This window comes from Condylostylus longicornis, unplaced genomic scaffold (assembly GCF_029603195.1).
Source record: "Condylostylus longicornis isolate FDR11 unplaced genomic scaffold, ASM2960319v2 ptg000135l, whole genome shotgun sequence".
NCBI classification, from domain to species: Eukaryota; Metazoa; Arthropoda; class Insecta; order Diptera; family Dolichopodidae; genus Condylostylus; species Condylostylus longicornis.
The window spans coordinates 10,866,681-10,879,826 of NW_026578103.1; positions in this window are offsets into that span (position 1 = coordinate 10,866,681).

Consider the following 13,146-nt stretch of genomic DNA (forward strand, 5'->3'; position numbering starts at 1 on the left):
AAGAATAATGTTCACTTTATAGTGATTTTATATGAACACTCATATAAATATTAGGTTTTATCCAATTTGTTTAATTTATTTTTTGAAAAAAAACTTTGTCAAAATTTTTTCTTTATCAAATATTTTAATATTTTTAATATTTTTATATTATTTATATGCAAAATATTACCGTAAAACAGTGCCTCTTATAATATTAATGTCAACATTAATACCCAATAAATATAAATTTTATTGAAAATCTCCAAGAAAAAAATTAATAATAAGTAATATTAAAATATTTTTCGTTTTTAGCACATTCCCAACAACAATATTGAAAAAAATTGGCTAAATTTTGGGAAAGATGCACGAATGTTTTTGGCTAAGAATGAAATTCGATATGTTTTAGTGAGTATTTATCAATAAGTGTGTTATAAAATCCAAAAAGAGAGAAAAAAATTTATTTTTTTTTTTCTTAAACACAATCAATAAATTTTAAAATGTAATTTGATAATTTTAAATTTCAATAATTTTTTTCCCGTTTTGTCGTTTCTCTTTATTTTTTTTTTTGTTTAATTAAATTCAATATATTATAATTCACAGACGTATTTAGTGAAATGTAATGTCGTAAATTATAAGAATATATAAGTATGTAAATGGTATTAATATTGAAACAAAAAGAAAAAAACAACACAACACATAACACGCTCTCAGTATAATAAATTAAAAATAAACAAAAAAAACACACTAAAAAGAATAAAATAAACCGTTTTCTTGTTTTCATAAATGTTGCACTACCATTGCGCAACAGGTAGTTTCACGATATTACCTTTTCACTGTTTTTTTTTTTATTATTATTATTCTTTTAATTTTAATTCTGTCTCATTTTATCTCTCTCTACATTTTACTCTTTCTCTTCCTTTTATAAATATTTAAAATGCAACTTTTAATGCACCACTTATTGCATAGTTGTATTTTACAGATTTTACTTACATACATACATACATACTATGTATGAAAATTTGTGCACTTACATACATACACTTATGTACATATGCTGTATGGTATGTACAATAATTGTTGTGTTAAAAATAAAAATCAAAAAATTTGTAATTTGCTTTTTTCCTTTTACTTTTTTCTTACATATTTAGTTTTAATTAAAATTTTTAACTTTTCAAATTTGAGCATTTGAAATTATTATTTTAAAAAATAAAATATTAAAATATTTAAAATTATTTATTTATTTATTTTTTCTCTTCACAAAATTATATTAAAAATCTCATTTATATTAGGAAACAAAAAAAAATGAGAAGAAAAAAAAAATTAACAATACACAACAAAAATAATAATTTTTTTCAGTAGTAGATGACGCTACCATTTAGCTCCCATAGTAGTCAAAAAAGTCATTCACTGTATCCGAACTCTTCCTACTCATATTTATTGTATATTAAACTTAGAACGAGATAAATATATTATTTTTATGTATCATAAAAAAAAATTATATACATGCACATATGGAGTCAAGTAACTATTTTTTTTTCTATTCTCTTTCTTTGCTCAAATAATCTAAAATTTTATTTTTGTACGAATTCAAATAAGATATATACAAACACACACATATATATATATATATTTATATGTATATGAGTATTTTTAATAACAATATTATTAACTAACAAAAAATAACCGTGCGTTACAGGTGTTTAATGTACGATAAACTCTTTAAAACTGAAGAATATAAAAAGTTTGTCGGGCGCCTAAACTTAGGTAGCAGTAAACGGTTGCTTATATTATGTATGTTTGTATATATAAAAAAAAGTAAAAAAAAGAAAGAGCATAAAAAAAGGAATCTACATACAAACATAAAAACTAGTATGAAAGGCAAAACAAAAATCCTAAAATAACTGAGATATAAAAATTCAATGAAAAAAAAAACGAAACATACGGTCTTAAAATACAAAAATAAGTCAGAGAAGTCAGCAGAGTTAGCTATTTAGTCTTGTTATGTTTTTTTGTTTTGCGCTTGTTTTAAATGAATGTTTATTATTCTCAATTCAATCTCAATTCAAAATTATTTAAGAAATATTTTCTCTTTTAACAAAATTTTGAAATAAATAATAACTTTTCTCTAAGATTTTACTCATTGAGAATATTATTGGTGTTGTCAAGTTTCTTTAAAATTCTTTGACTGTTAGTTTAATTAATAATTAATGAATTTAAGGTGCGAAATTGAAACATAAACCAAAAGTATTGGAAGTGGGACACTGAAATATTTTAATTATTATAATTAATTTTTGTTACTTTAAATTTTATCTTGAACTATTAAAATCTAAAACATTTCCTAAAAATATAAAGCTTCCAACAATACAGTATTTCATCAATTTACATCAAATTATTTAATACAATTTTAATATGCTTATTAAAATTATGGTAAAAAACTTGATCTTATTATAAATTTTAATATGCAATATTGTTATAAATGCTTGAGTTGCTATATATTTAAAACGTTGTTATGCTTTGATTTGAAATGTGTTTGAAAAGTATTTGGCAACGCTAGTCGAAATTTAAAATTTTTTGATCTGAAAAACTTAAGAGGCTTATCACTTTTTTTACCGACCATATTGTGTAAACAATAGGTAGGTTGTGTGATGGCAACAAATTTTGCATATCGAGTTTTCGGTGGGAATGCACTTCGCTATAGAAGGGAAGTGTAAATGAACTATTTTTAGCAAACTGTCGGTCTGTGTGTGCACGCGTGTATCTCAAGTTCGGCTGAACCGATTTTGATGAAATTTTATATGTAAGTTTATTTCCACTATGGCACGGGTTGATCATCTTTTGGTATATATCACGCCTCGGGAACTGCACTTTGTAGCGGGCCTGTTTTACATTTTCGAACCTCCTTATCAGACGTCAGCAACTGCACTTTCACTACGGGCCAAATATATATTTTTGCGTATATAAAGAGAAATAACCAACCGATTTCATTGAAATTTAATATTTAAATTCTTCGTATTAAAACAATGAACATATAAATTTTTTGAAAAGATCAGGGTTTGAAAACTGATCTGCGGCCCAATTTTACATTTTCACTATATCTACGGAACGAATTAATGGAATTTCTTGAAATTTGATATTTGAGTTCTGGTCGTTACCGAAACTAATTGGCGAGCCTTTCAGTGAATTCAGGTAGCACAAAGCGAAACTCTACTAAGAGCCAAATTATATTTTTCTAGGTATGTTAAATATAAGCTTACTAATGCCCTAAAAATTGGAAAGAAGTGTTTAACAGACATTTTTATAATATTCTGTAACACTTGCACTTAACTAGATAATACACATTGCGGTCGGTTATGTGCTGATCACATCAGATATTTTTATTTTGTTCTACAATATATTAAAGCGGAGTCAGAAAAAATATTTTTGTAAGTTCAAGAAATACACACAAACTAACATAAGATCTTTGTAGATTTGCACATACTATATACATACTACTGAACTGAGTATTGACTACTAATCCATTTGATGTCTGTTTATGGACATATATATTTAAATTTATACAGGCACTAGGCAATAAAACATACTTATGGCTGTAAGAGAGTAGAATACGAAAAGAGTATTTAACTCAAGAAGTGTTAGTGAATTTATTTTCTCATTTTACCGTGTTTAAAAGAGATATTTTACTATAGCAAATTTTTCATTTTAATCTTTCGATTTTCGAACGTTAAGGTAGAAACCTGTTTTAATATTTTTTATTTAAAATTTTAGTTTTCGAAAGCGAAAAGTTTATGGCAAATACCTTTTATTCTGATAATATTGTTATATTATTTTTGAATTGATTTTTTTCACTTTTTTAATAATTGTGATTCCTTTATTGTAAAACTTGTGTTAACTCAGGCGAAATATTGCTATCCATATTGTTTATGAGGAAATTTTAGCACACATTTAATTAAAATCTACATTTGTGTTTAACTGTTATATTTTTTAACCATAAATAAAAAAGTGTACACAATTTTAATACTATTTTAGCGATAGACAGAAACTGTTTCGATTACCATAAATTTTTGGATATGTCTCCGATATTCAAACTTCATTTGTTTTCTCAATTTTCTTCAATATTTTTTATCTCCTTAATTCATTTAATACGATATAACTATGTAAATTTGATTTAACTTACTTTGGAGAACAAAAATATTTCTCTCTGGAAACAAAATTATTAAAATAAAAAAAGTTAATTTTTTTATGGTTGTGTGTACTCTTATTTTCTTTATCTCCTACAAAATATAGCAATTACAAAAACAACAAAATAAAATAGCTTAACTAACACACATATAACTACAGTCCATTTACCTGTTTTGTTTTTGTTGCTCAGCCTCACGTATATGAATTGTTTGAATATTCGTTTACTTTAAGTTTTTCCTACGAGATCTGGTTTTTTGCTTTAATTTAATTTTTTATTGTTATTCGTTTTATTGCTCTTCTTGTTTTTCACACGTAGAATTAAAAAGTTTTATATTGAGTATTGAGATCGAAATGAATAAAGATAGTCGGATATGCATATTTTATTTCTGGAAATGATTTAAAATTTTAGTCAGTGTTCATGTTTGATCTTGGAAAATTTCTATACCTAAAATGAAAACTTATTGGAATAAGGAAACGTTTTGTTAAATTACCAAATAAAAGCTTTAATTTTTAACACTTTTGCCATCAAAAAATATACTTATTTATTTTAACTCACGTAATTAATCTTTGATTATTTCATCCTCAATGTACGCAATCTTTGAAATTATATTGGTATATGAATGAAAGTAATTTTAATATATAGCTAGATTATTTTTAAAAGCAGCATTGCCACTGGTTGAAGGGAAAATTGCTACTTTCAAAACCACTGATTTGACCTAATTTTATTATTAATTAAATTGATTATTTTAAATAAGTTAATGAAATTAATTTTACACTTTTTTAATAACATCGGAGAGCTCCATTTTAAAATATGATTAGGAAAATCATAGAAAAATTAATTACTCGGGAACATCTTGATAATTTTGACTTTCTTTGGTCATGAGATTTGTTGGATATATCATGTTAGTTTCAGATTTAGCTGTAAGAATTGAAAAAAATATTTTAACATACACACGTTCACGATTTTACTTACTAGTTAAACTGAATTTTACCTTTTCAATTTAAACGCAATCTAGTTTAGAAAATTAATGATAAATTGAAGGAAAATTAGGAATTAAATTCTGTTTTAAGAAAAAAACTTAAAATTGCTGTTGTAATATTGTCATTTTTAGAACAATCTGGTAACCTTGTACAGATTCAATATTTTATGAAAATGTTAGTAAAAATTAAAAGCATGCATACCTTAACTTACGAACACATAACCATGTTTACAACTTTGATCTGGAAGTTGGATCTTAATGTTTTTTATTTTTTTCTTTTGAATTTTTATTTGTACCTTTTATAATAAAAGTTCGAAAAAATAATAAAAAGAAGAAAATCATAACAATTTTCACTGTAATTTCAGTTTATTTCTTTTTATTTTTTTTTGCTCATTTTATGTACCGATTTGACTTCTGTAGCTTTTGTCAGCGGCAACAGCAGCTCAACAGCGGCATTAAGATAAATTTGCATGAAAGAAATATCTTACATATATACGAAAAATGTTATAGATTCACATTAAAAAAATTGAAGAGAGATAGAAAGATGGTGGGATAAAAAATATAATAATAAATGTAATCTAAGGTGTACAAACATAATGGCTATAGGATAAAATGTGTTTGGATGAATAAAACACACATGGGAAATAACCATATTCGTAATTTAAGTACATTAATATTAAATTACAATTTGGTAAAGAAGAAAATTTACACATGCACATACATATTAGACTTAGAGGAAAAACTCCCTAAAATATTTATAAAATTCTATCATTTCAATTCTTATTTATTAATCAAATAGCATTTCAAAGAAAAGCAAGACGAGAAAAAGTTAAAAAATTCAGAGAAATATTGTTAAACTAAATTAAAATAAAATTAAATATTCTTATTCTTTCCAAATTATTTTTTTTCACATTTAGTTAAAGCGAGGTGAGAAACATATGATATGGTGAATCTAAGAAACGTTTTTTTTTTTTCAAATTTTGATATCGTTTTTCTACGAGACCTGGGATTGTTGAAAATACTGAAATTTAGATGCAGGTTTTAGATATTAGTAATAAATTTCGTTAGAAGAAAATTTTTTTTCATCTCCATCTTCTCCAAAGTGTTCACTTCACGAAATTTGTGATATTCTAATTTTGTGTACCATATATTTCCGAAACAGGCTTTTCCAAATTTAAATGCTATACCATCTAAAAATATAATTATTTTTCTTAAATAACATTAAGAGGCATTAAGTTAACGCCTCTTTAAATTTTTTTTTGCGCCTTATCTAAAATTTATGTAATATTTGGTATATGAATGGAAGTAGTGTAATATAATAGATTACTTTTAAAAGCAATACTTTCACTTGTTCAAGGGGAAAGTTCTTCTTTACAAAACATTGGTTTAAATTCAATTCTATTTCTTTTAGACTGTTTTGATAAAGGACAATAAATGATGTGAAAGGATCCGAACCAGATTCCTCAATGTTCAATAAATGCATCCGAGCTCAGCGGATTCAGTACAACCAGTGCACTATGAATGCATTAGGCACGCATGTGTACATGAAAGTTAAGAATATCTATATCATTTTGTTAGTATCTATCTTCTAATCATTTTAAGCAAATTTTCTTCAATTTACTAAAATCAAATTCTTCCTTCCTCCTAGTTATTCCACAAGAATATTTTATAAAAACTGTAAATTAGAAATTTGACGAGGATCATTCTGTGATATGCTAATCAAAAAGTACAATTTTTTGAAAAAACTGACGTTACGTTAATTTCTACTGTATTCCGCTTTCACTACACATGTGCTAACACGTTATGCAAATATATATAATAAAATGGAATTTGTTGCAAAATTTTGCAAAGATAAAAATATTGTTATGATTCACACCAAATTATGAATTCACCACAATTACATTATAGTTCAATTCCCTCTCCTTCATCAGTCATTCATAAATATACAGACGATATTATTCCATTATTACTATTAAAATTGAAAATATTTTACATATTTTATCATCCATACGTACAAATATTCAAAATTATATTTTATTATACAGATATCTTAAATTCAACTTTTTTAACGCACGTGCAAAGTAGCCCCGAGGCAAGGTAAAAAAGTATCCTCAATTTATGTATATATATTATATTATCAAATAATATAATATATATACATAAATATTACACCAAAAATAATAAAACCTCAACTTTAAATTGAAGTTCAGATTTCAAACCATCAAACATTAATGACATTCTATAAGTTAATTTTATACTTTAAGTAAGTAAAATAACAATAAAAAGACAATGAATTAAGAAAAAAATATGGTACGGAAATCATTGTAATACTGACGGGTCATAATGTAAATGGGAAATATGAAAAATTCCTTTCCATTAATATTAAATATTATAAAAATGAAGGAAAATATTGTAGAATAAAGCAAAAATCGAAAATAAATGGTAGACCAACTAACCAACTAATAAATTCTATATATGTATATGCAAGAAACGTTATGGATCATCACATCAACAAAATGTACCAAGTTTTGGAAATATTTTAAAGAAAAAATTACTTATACACTCCTATACAATTTTAGTTATAGTTTGGCAGATAATGAAAAAAAGGGAGAAATGATAAACGGCATTTCGTAATTTTCCTAACTGGAATTCTTAACATACGGAAACGTAAACTTTAGGATATTGGTTATAATTAACTTCAGAAGTTCACGAAAAAGAGGGACTAATATGGCATAACTCTATAGAGAGTTTCATGATATAGAATAGATTTTTGCAAAATTTAACGTAAAATTTATGAATATATAGTTGCTAAATTTTTATTTTTGAACAAACCAAGAGTTTTCCCGTAAAACTATAAAATAGATTTTATCCCCCAGCAAATGTATCGGGAAAGCAAAAAAAAATAAAAATATTTTATTATAATCTTCGTTATTCTGAAATCAAAAACTTTTTGCTCACCTATATATTTTATAATCATAATGAAAAATAATAAGAGGTGACTATTTTCAGCAATTCGAAAGGAGAAGAATTCTTTTAATGACAATGATCATGATAATGATTGTGTTGATGATGACGATATTTATAATGATGTTTGTGGTAATAACAATGATTATAATGTTATTCTTGTATACGAACTCTCGCGGCTTTTAATACACAAAATATCAATCAACCTCAGAAAAAAATAAGAAAAAGAAAATAAAAAGGAGAAAATAAAATGAAAAAAAAAAGGAAAAAATATTCAACAAATCAATTATATTTTCACACAAATCGTTATATAAGTTTATTATTTAAGCGCATACAAGTTATTGAACTCCACTTTGAATCCACTTTCAGAGAATGTTTTAATCTTAACTTGTTAAGCCAATGTAAGATAATTGCCACTAAGGCATGATTAAAATATTCTTTTCGAACTTATATAGCATAAAGTACACTTCATCAGCCATTCACATACAACTTTAATTACTGTCCCTTCGCAAAATTTTTTTATATATTTTCATTAGTAATTTGGAATAAACAAATCCGTGTTTCTGTAAAAAATCTATAGGCCTTCATTAAAATATAAAATTATTATAATTCAATTTAATTGATTGAACAATGTTGTTTTAAAGAAAAAATTTGTACTTGAGTTAGCATATACTTGCTGCCTTCCTTGAAGGCATCTTCCAACAATTAATATTGTATAATTTTAGATTTACTATGTGCAGTGATAAAATAGTTTAAGCTTTCTTTTTACTTTATACCCTATAATACCTTTATCAAACATTATTTTTTTTTATTTAGAACGTCACATACACAACTACATTGAGTGTATTATAGATATGAATGAAATACCACAAAATAAAACCAAAAACGTCAATTATTATAAAAATCTCTATAGTTTATATTGTTTGCTAACTTCTTTCTATTCTTGACATTAATTATATTTTTTTATTATTCAATATCGAAATTTCATTTAAATTTCACAAATATCTATATATATCTAAATACATATATACCCACATAATAGTAGTAAAAATCTATGATTTAAGGTGAGAATTCTCAGAAAGCGTTGGTGCGTTACTTTTCTTTAAGTGTTTCAAAATAAAAGCACAGAAAGGAATTTAAAAAACAACACAAATAAAAAAGTTAATGAACGCATTCCAATGAAATCAAACACTTACAGCTTAGAACAGAATTCAAAAACAAAAAAAAAAAACAAAACAAGAACAAAAGGCATTAAAACAGAATGAAGAGAAGACAAACGAGCACCTTACATAAATTTATTCTAAGGTAAGGTTATGTTTATGCACATACATATATATGAATATGTAATGCTGTCTAGTTATTTCAAGTACAATATAGTTACAATACAATGATTACAATGGACACAAAAACTTCTTTAAAAACTCGAATATAATAAAAACCTTTTCTTAATTGAAAACGCGAATAAAGGAATTTTACGTATTTTCAATCTATTAGTATATAAGAAATATGTGTGTATGCATTTGTGTAGTTCGCCATTAAATTATAATGATTGATATTGAATCGAATGGTGCGGTTTTTTTTTTTTGTTCCGTACTAGTTTTATTTCATTTTCTTTTTTTTTTCATAAAAATTTTCTCTATTATAAAGAAGCATATTTAGTTCAAATTTTTTGTTTTTTTTTTGGATATACAGTAGACTCGTGGTTGTAATAACATGTACATTATGTACATGGCCTGGTTATGTGAACACAAAATTATTTGTATTGACTACTCTATTATGAACTAACGCTCCTTTATATGAGCACAATATAAACTTTGACATAAAATTTAAAAATATGTAATATACGTTATGTTCCTAAATGGGTGAAAATTAAAACAAAAATATTTATGTATATGTAATGAATATAAGTGTAATATTATTTGGGAATTAACACTCAAATTACTCCTTGAAAGTCTAGAACCCCTTTCACTTACTTTTTCATCTTTTAGTTCATAAAATGTGACTCTACTGTATGAATTTATTTTGCGTATTTTTTTCATATTATTTAACTTTTTTTAAAGTTAATCTTTCCCTCACTAAAAATAGTTTCTTTTATATTTTAACGCATATTACACGCTGTATGTGTTACAAATACCAAATATTTCTGAATATTAAAAATTTCTTCTATATTGTTATACATACATACCCAAGTATAATGAATGAATCAATTGAATATTGTAATTGATTTAATGAAGCTGTTCAAAGATGAATCATAATTCATTTCTGATTTTGAATTTTGTTTTATTGCTCTTGTATATACATGTATGTAGCTATAAAACAGGTAGATTTAGGTATGAAATTAAAATGAATTAAAGAAAAACAAAGAAAAGTATTGGTAAAAAATTTTAATTCGAACCATTAAAAAATGTTATCATTATGTATTTAGGTATGATGTATATAATACAGAAATGTTTTGAGAAATTAGAGCAAAATTAAATATGAAATTGTAATTTTAGTATGACTATATTAAAAATGAAAATTTTCGGCGTTTTTATCTAAAATTTATCGACACTCCGCGTACTATGGAGCGTATCCCTTTCTCCCCTACATTTATAGTCTCACAACTAACAATAACAGTCAATTTTAAAATTAACAGTCAACTAACAATAACAGTCAATTGTTTAATGTTCTCAAATAATAAAGAAAATTAAATTCGTAAACACCGAAACTTAACTGAACCCAACTAAAATTATTAAAAATTTATTAGCCCAGATATTTAGTTATTAGCCAAAATTTCAAATATCTTCTCTACAATTACGTTAACTTAACTATCAATTAATTTGAAAGATAATAGAAAATATTTTCCGATTGAAAATTGACATGAGTACATAATTTTTCAAAATTATTTTATTAATATTTTCCTCCTAAGTGTATGCAATAAAATTGAATTATATAATTAAGACAAAACATTTTCAAAAACGTTGTGACGTCTAAGAACTTTCAATAGTTCTGCTAAAGACTTTTAGTTTCTGCTTTGTTATTTTTTATTCGTATATATACATATACGAATAAAAAGTAGCCTCGGGAGGAAGAACTTTTTGTGGACTAGTTTTGCGTTTTTAGTAATTTTTAAGAAAAAATTCGACAGATTTTCTAGAAATTTTATATATAATTTACTTTTGAGAATACAAGAAATTACCTAACGTTTGGAAGAAATCACGTGTCAGTAATTGAACTTTTACTACGGGTCAAATTTACATTTTTGCGTTAATTTAGCTGATTTTCAACATTAAGCTTCAGGTTATTAAAACTATTTGCACATTTTTTGGGAATATTAGGGCTCTGCAACTGATTTAAGACCCAATTCTATATTTTTTTTATCATATCCACGGAACTATTCGACGGAATTTCTTGAAATTCAATATTACCGTAACAAACTGGTGAAATTTTCAGAAAATTCAGATTGCACAAAACGAAATAAAATCTACTAAAGACCAAAATTTACATTATTCTAGGTAGGTTAACAAAAACCTTACTACTGTCCTTAAAATTGGAACGAAGTGTTTGAAAGGAAGGCATTTCCATAACCTTCTGTAATACTATCGCTAAACTAGACAATACTTAGTGCTGTCGATTATATGCTGATCACATTAAATTTTTTATACATGTGGGTACATTAATTATTATATTAGAATGGTTACATGGGTTAATATTGTTAAATGGTGGAAAATGCAAACAATAGAGGTGTGTTTTTCGTATTGTACTTATCAATTTTAAAATTTTATTATTTGTGTATGTATTTATAAAATTTTTTTTAGTATTTCTTGAATTAAAAGTTATCATTTAGAAATTTTTTACAAATTTATCCATTAAAAATGTTGATGAGGAAACTTTTTCCCAATTATTACACAAACTTCGTTACTTTACTAGAGTAATAAAATAACACAATGAAGAAAATATTTAAAATATTTTGCATGAGTGCCACCAAATATATTTTACGTATTGGTAATTAAAAATCGCTGTCAATTTTTTGTTTTGTTCTTCAAAAATAATTAAGCATAAAAATTTCAATAATTTTAATAAAAATAAAAATTACCTCATAAGATTTTCTTAGAAAATCCGATTTTACTTTAAAAAAAAAAATTATCCCTATTTTTGTTTTTAATTTTTTCTTATTTTTTTTTTCAAATCAATAATCCATAATGATTTTTCTAGATAGGGTAACAAAAATCTTTTCTGTTTCAAAATACATAATCAGAGAAAAAAAGACATAAATGGAAAGGAAACGTATTCAAAAAAAAAAATAGCGCAATTTATCTTGATTTTTTATATTATTGTTAATGGTTTTGCTACCTGACTACTGTACCAAATTTTTTGGTTGCGTCGGTGGATTCAAACACCTTTCGCCGTGCGCAATACGAAAATCGAGTATTGTTTGTTTTTTTTTAATGTCTTTCAAATTTTTTTGTTTTATTTTTTTAATCTTTGCTTTTCTTATACACAGACACACACACAACTGAGCTGATGTCAGTTTTGCTTACAATTTTTGTCTTTTATTTATTTATTTCTTTGCACAATATTTCTTCTTTCATCATCATTATGTCTGTTAAAAAAAAAAGTTTAAAAATAAAGGTAAAAAAAAAGAGAATTAAGATTTTTCTTTTATTATGGTTCAAAAGAAAAGCAAAAGATAAAAAAAAATGCTTATGATCGCAAAATTGTGTAGGTACCATAGTCAGTTTTTTTTTTGTTTTTATTTTTGTTACGTACATTAACAGGTCAAACCAAGTTAAAAATATAATAAAGACCCTGTTAGAATTCTTAAATAACACATGCGACCAAGAAATTTGATATTTATTTTAGAGAGGAGACCTAAATCAAAAAAAAATGTGTTTTTTTTTTTTTATAATGTAAGTCTTTTAAGGGAACTTATATGCTTCATACCATATACAAGATACGTAAAAATTGTTCATACTATGCTAAAATTATTATAAAATGAGATTTAATACGTTCAAATAAGGACAGGGAACTTAATAATGCGTTAAATTTAAAGTGTATGGAATAC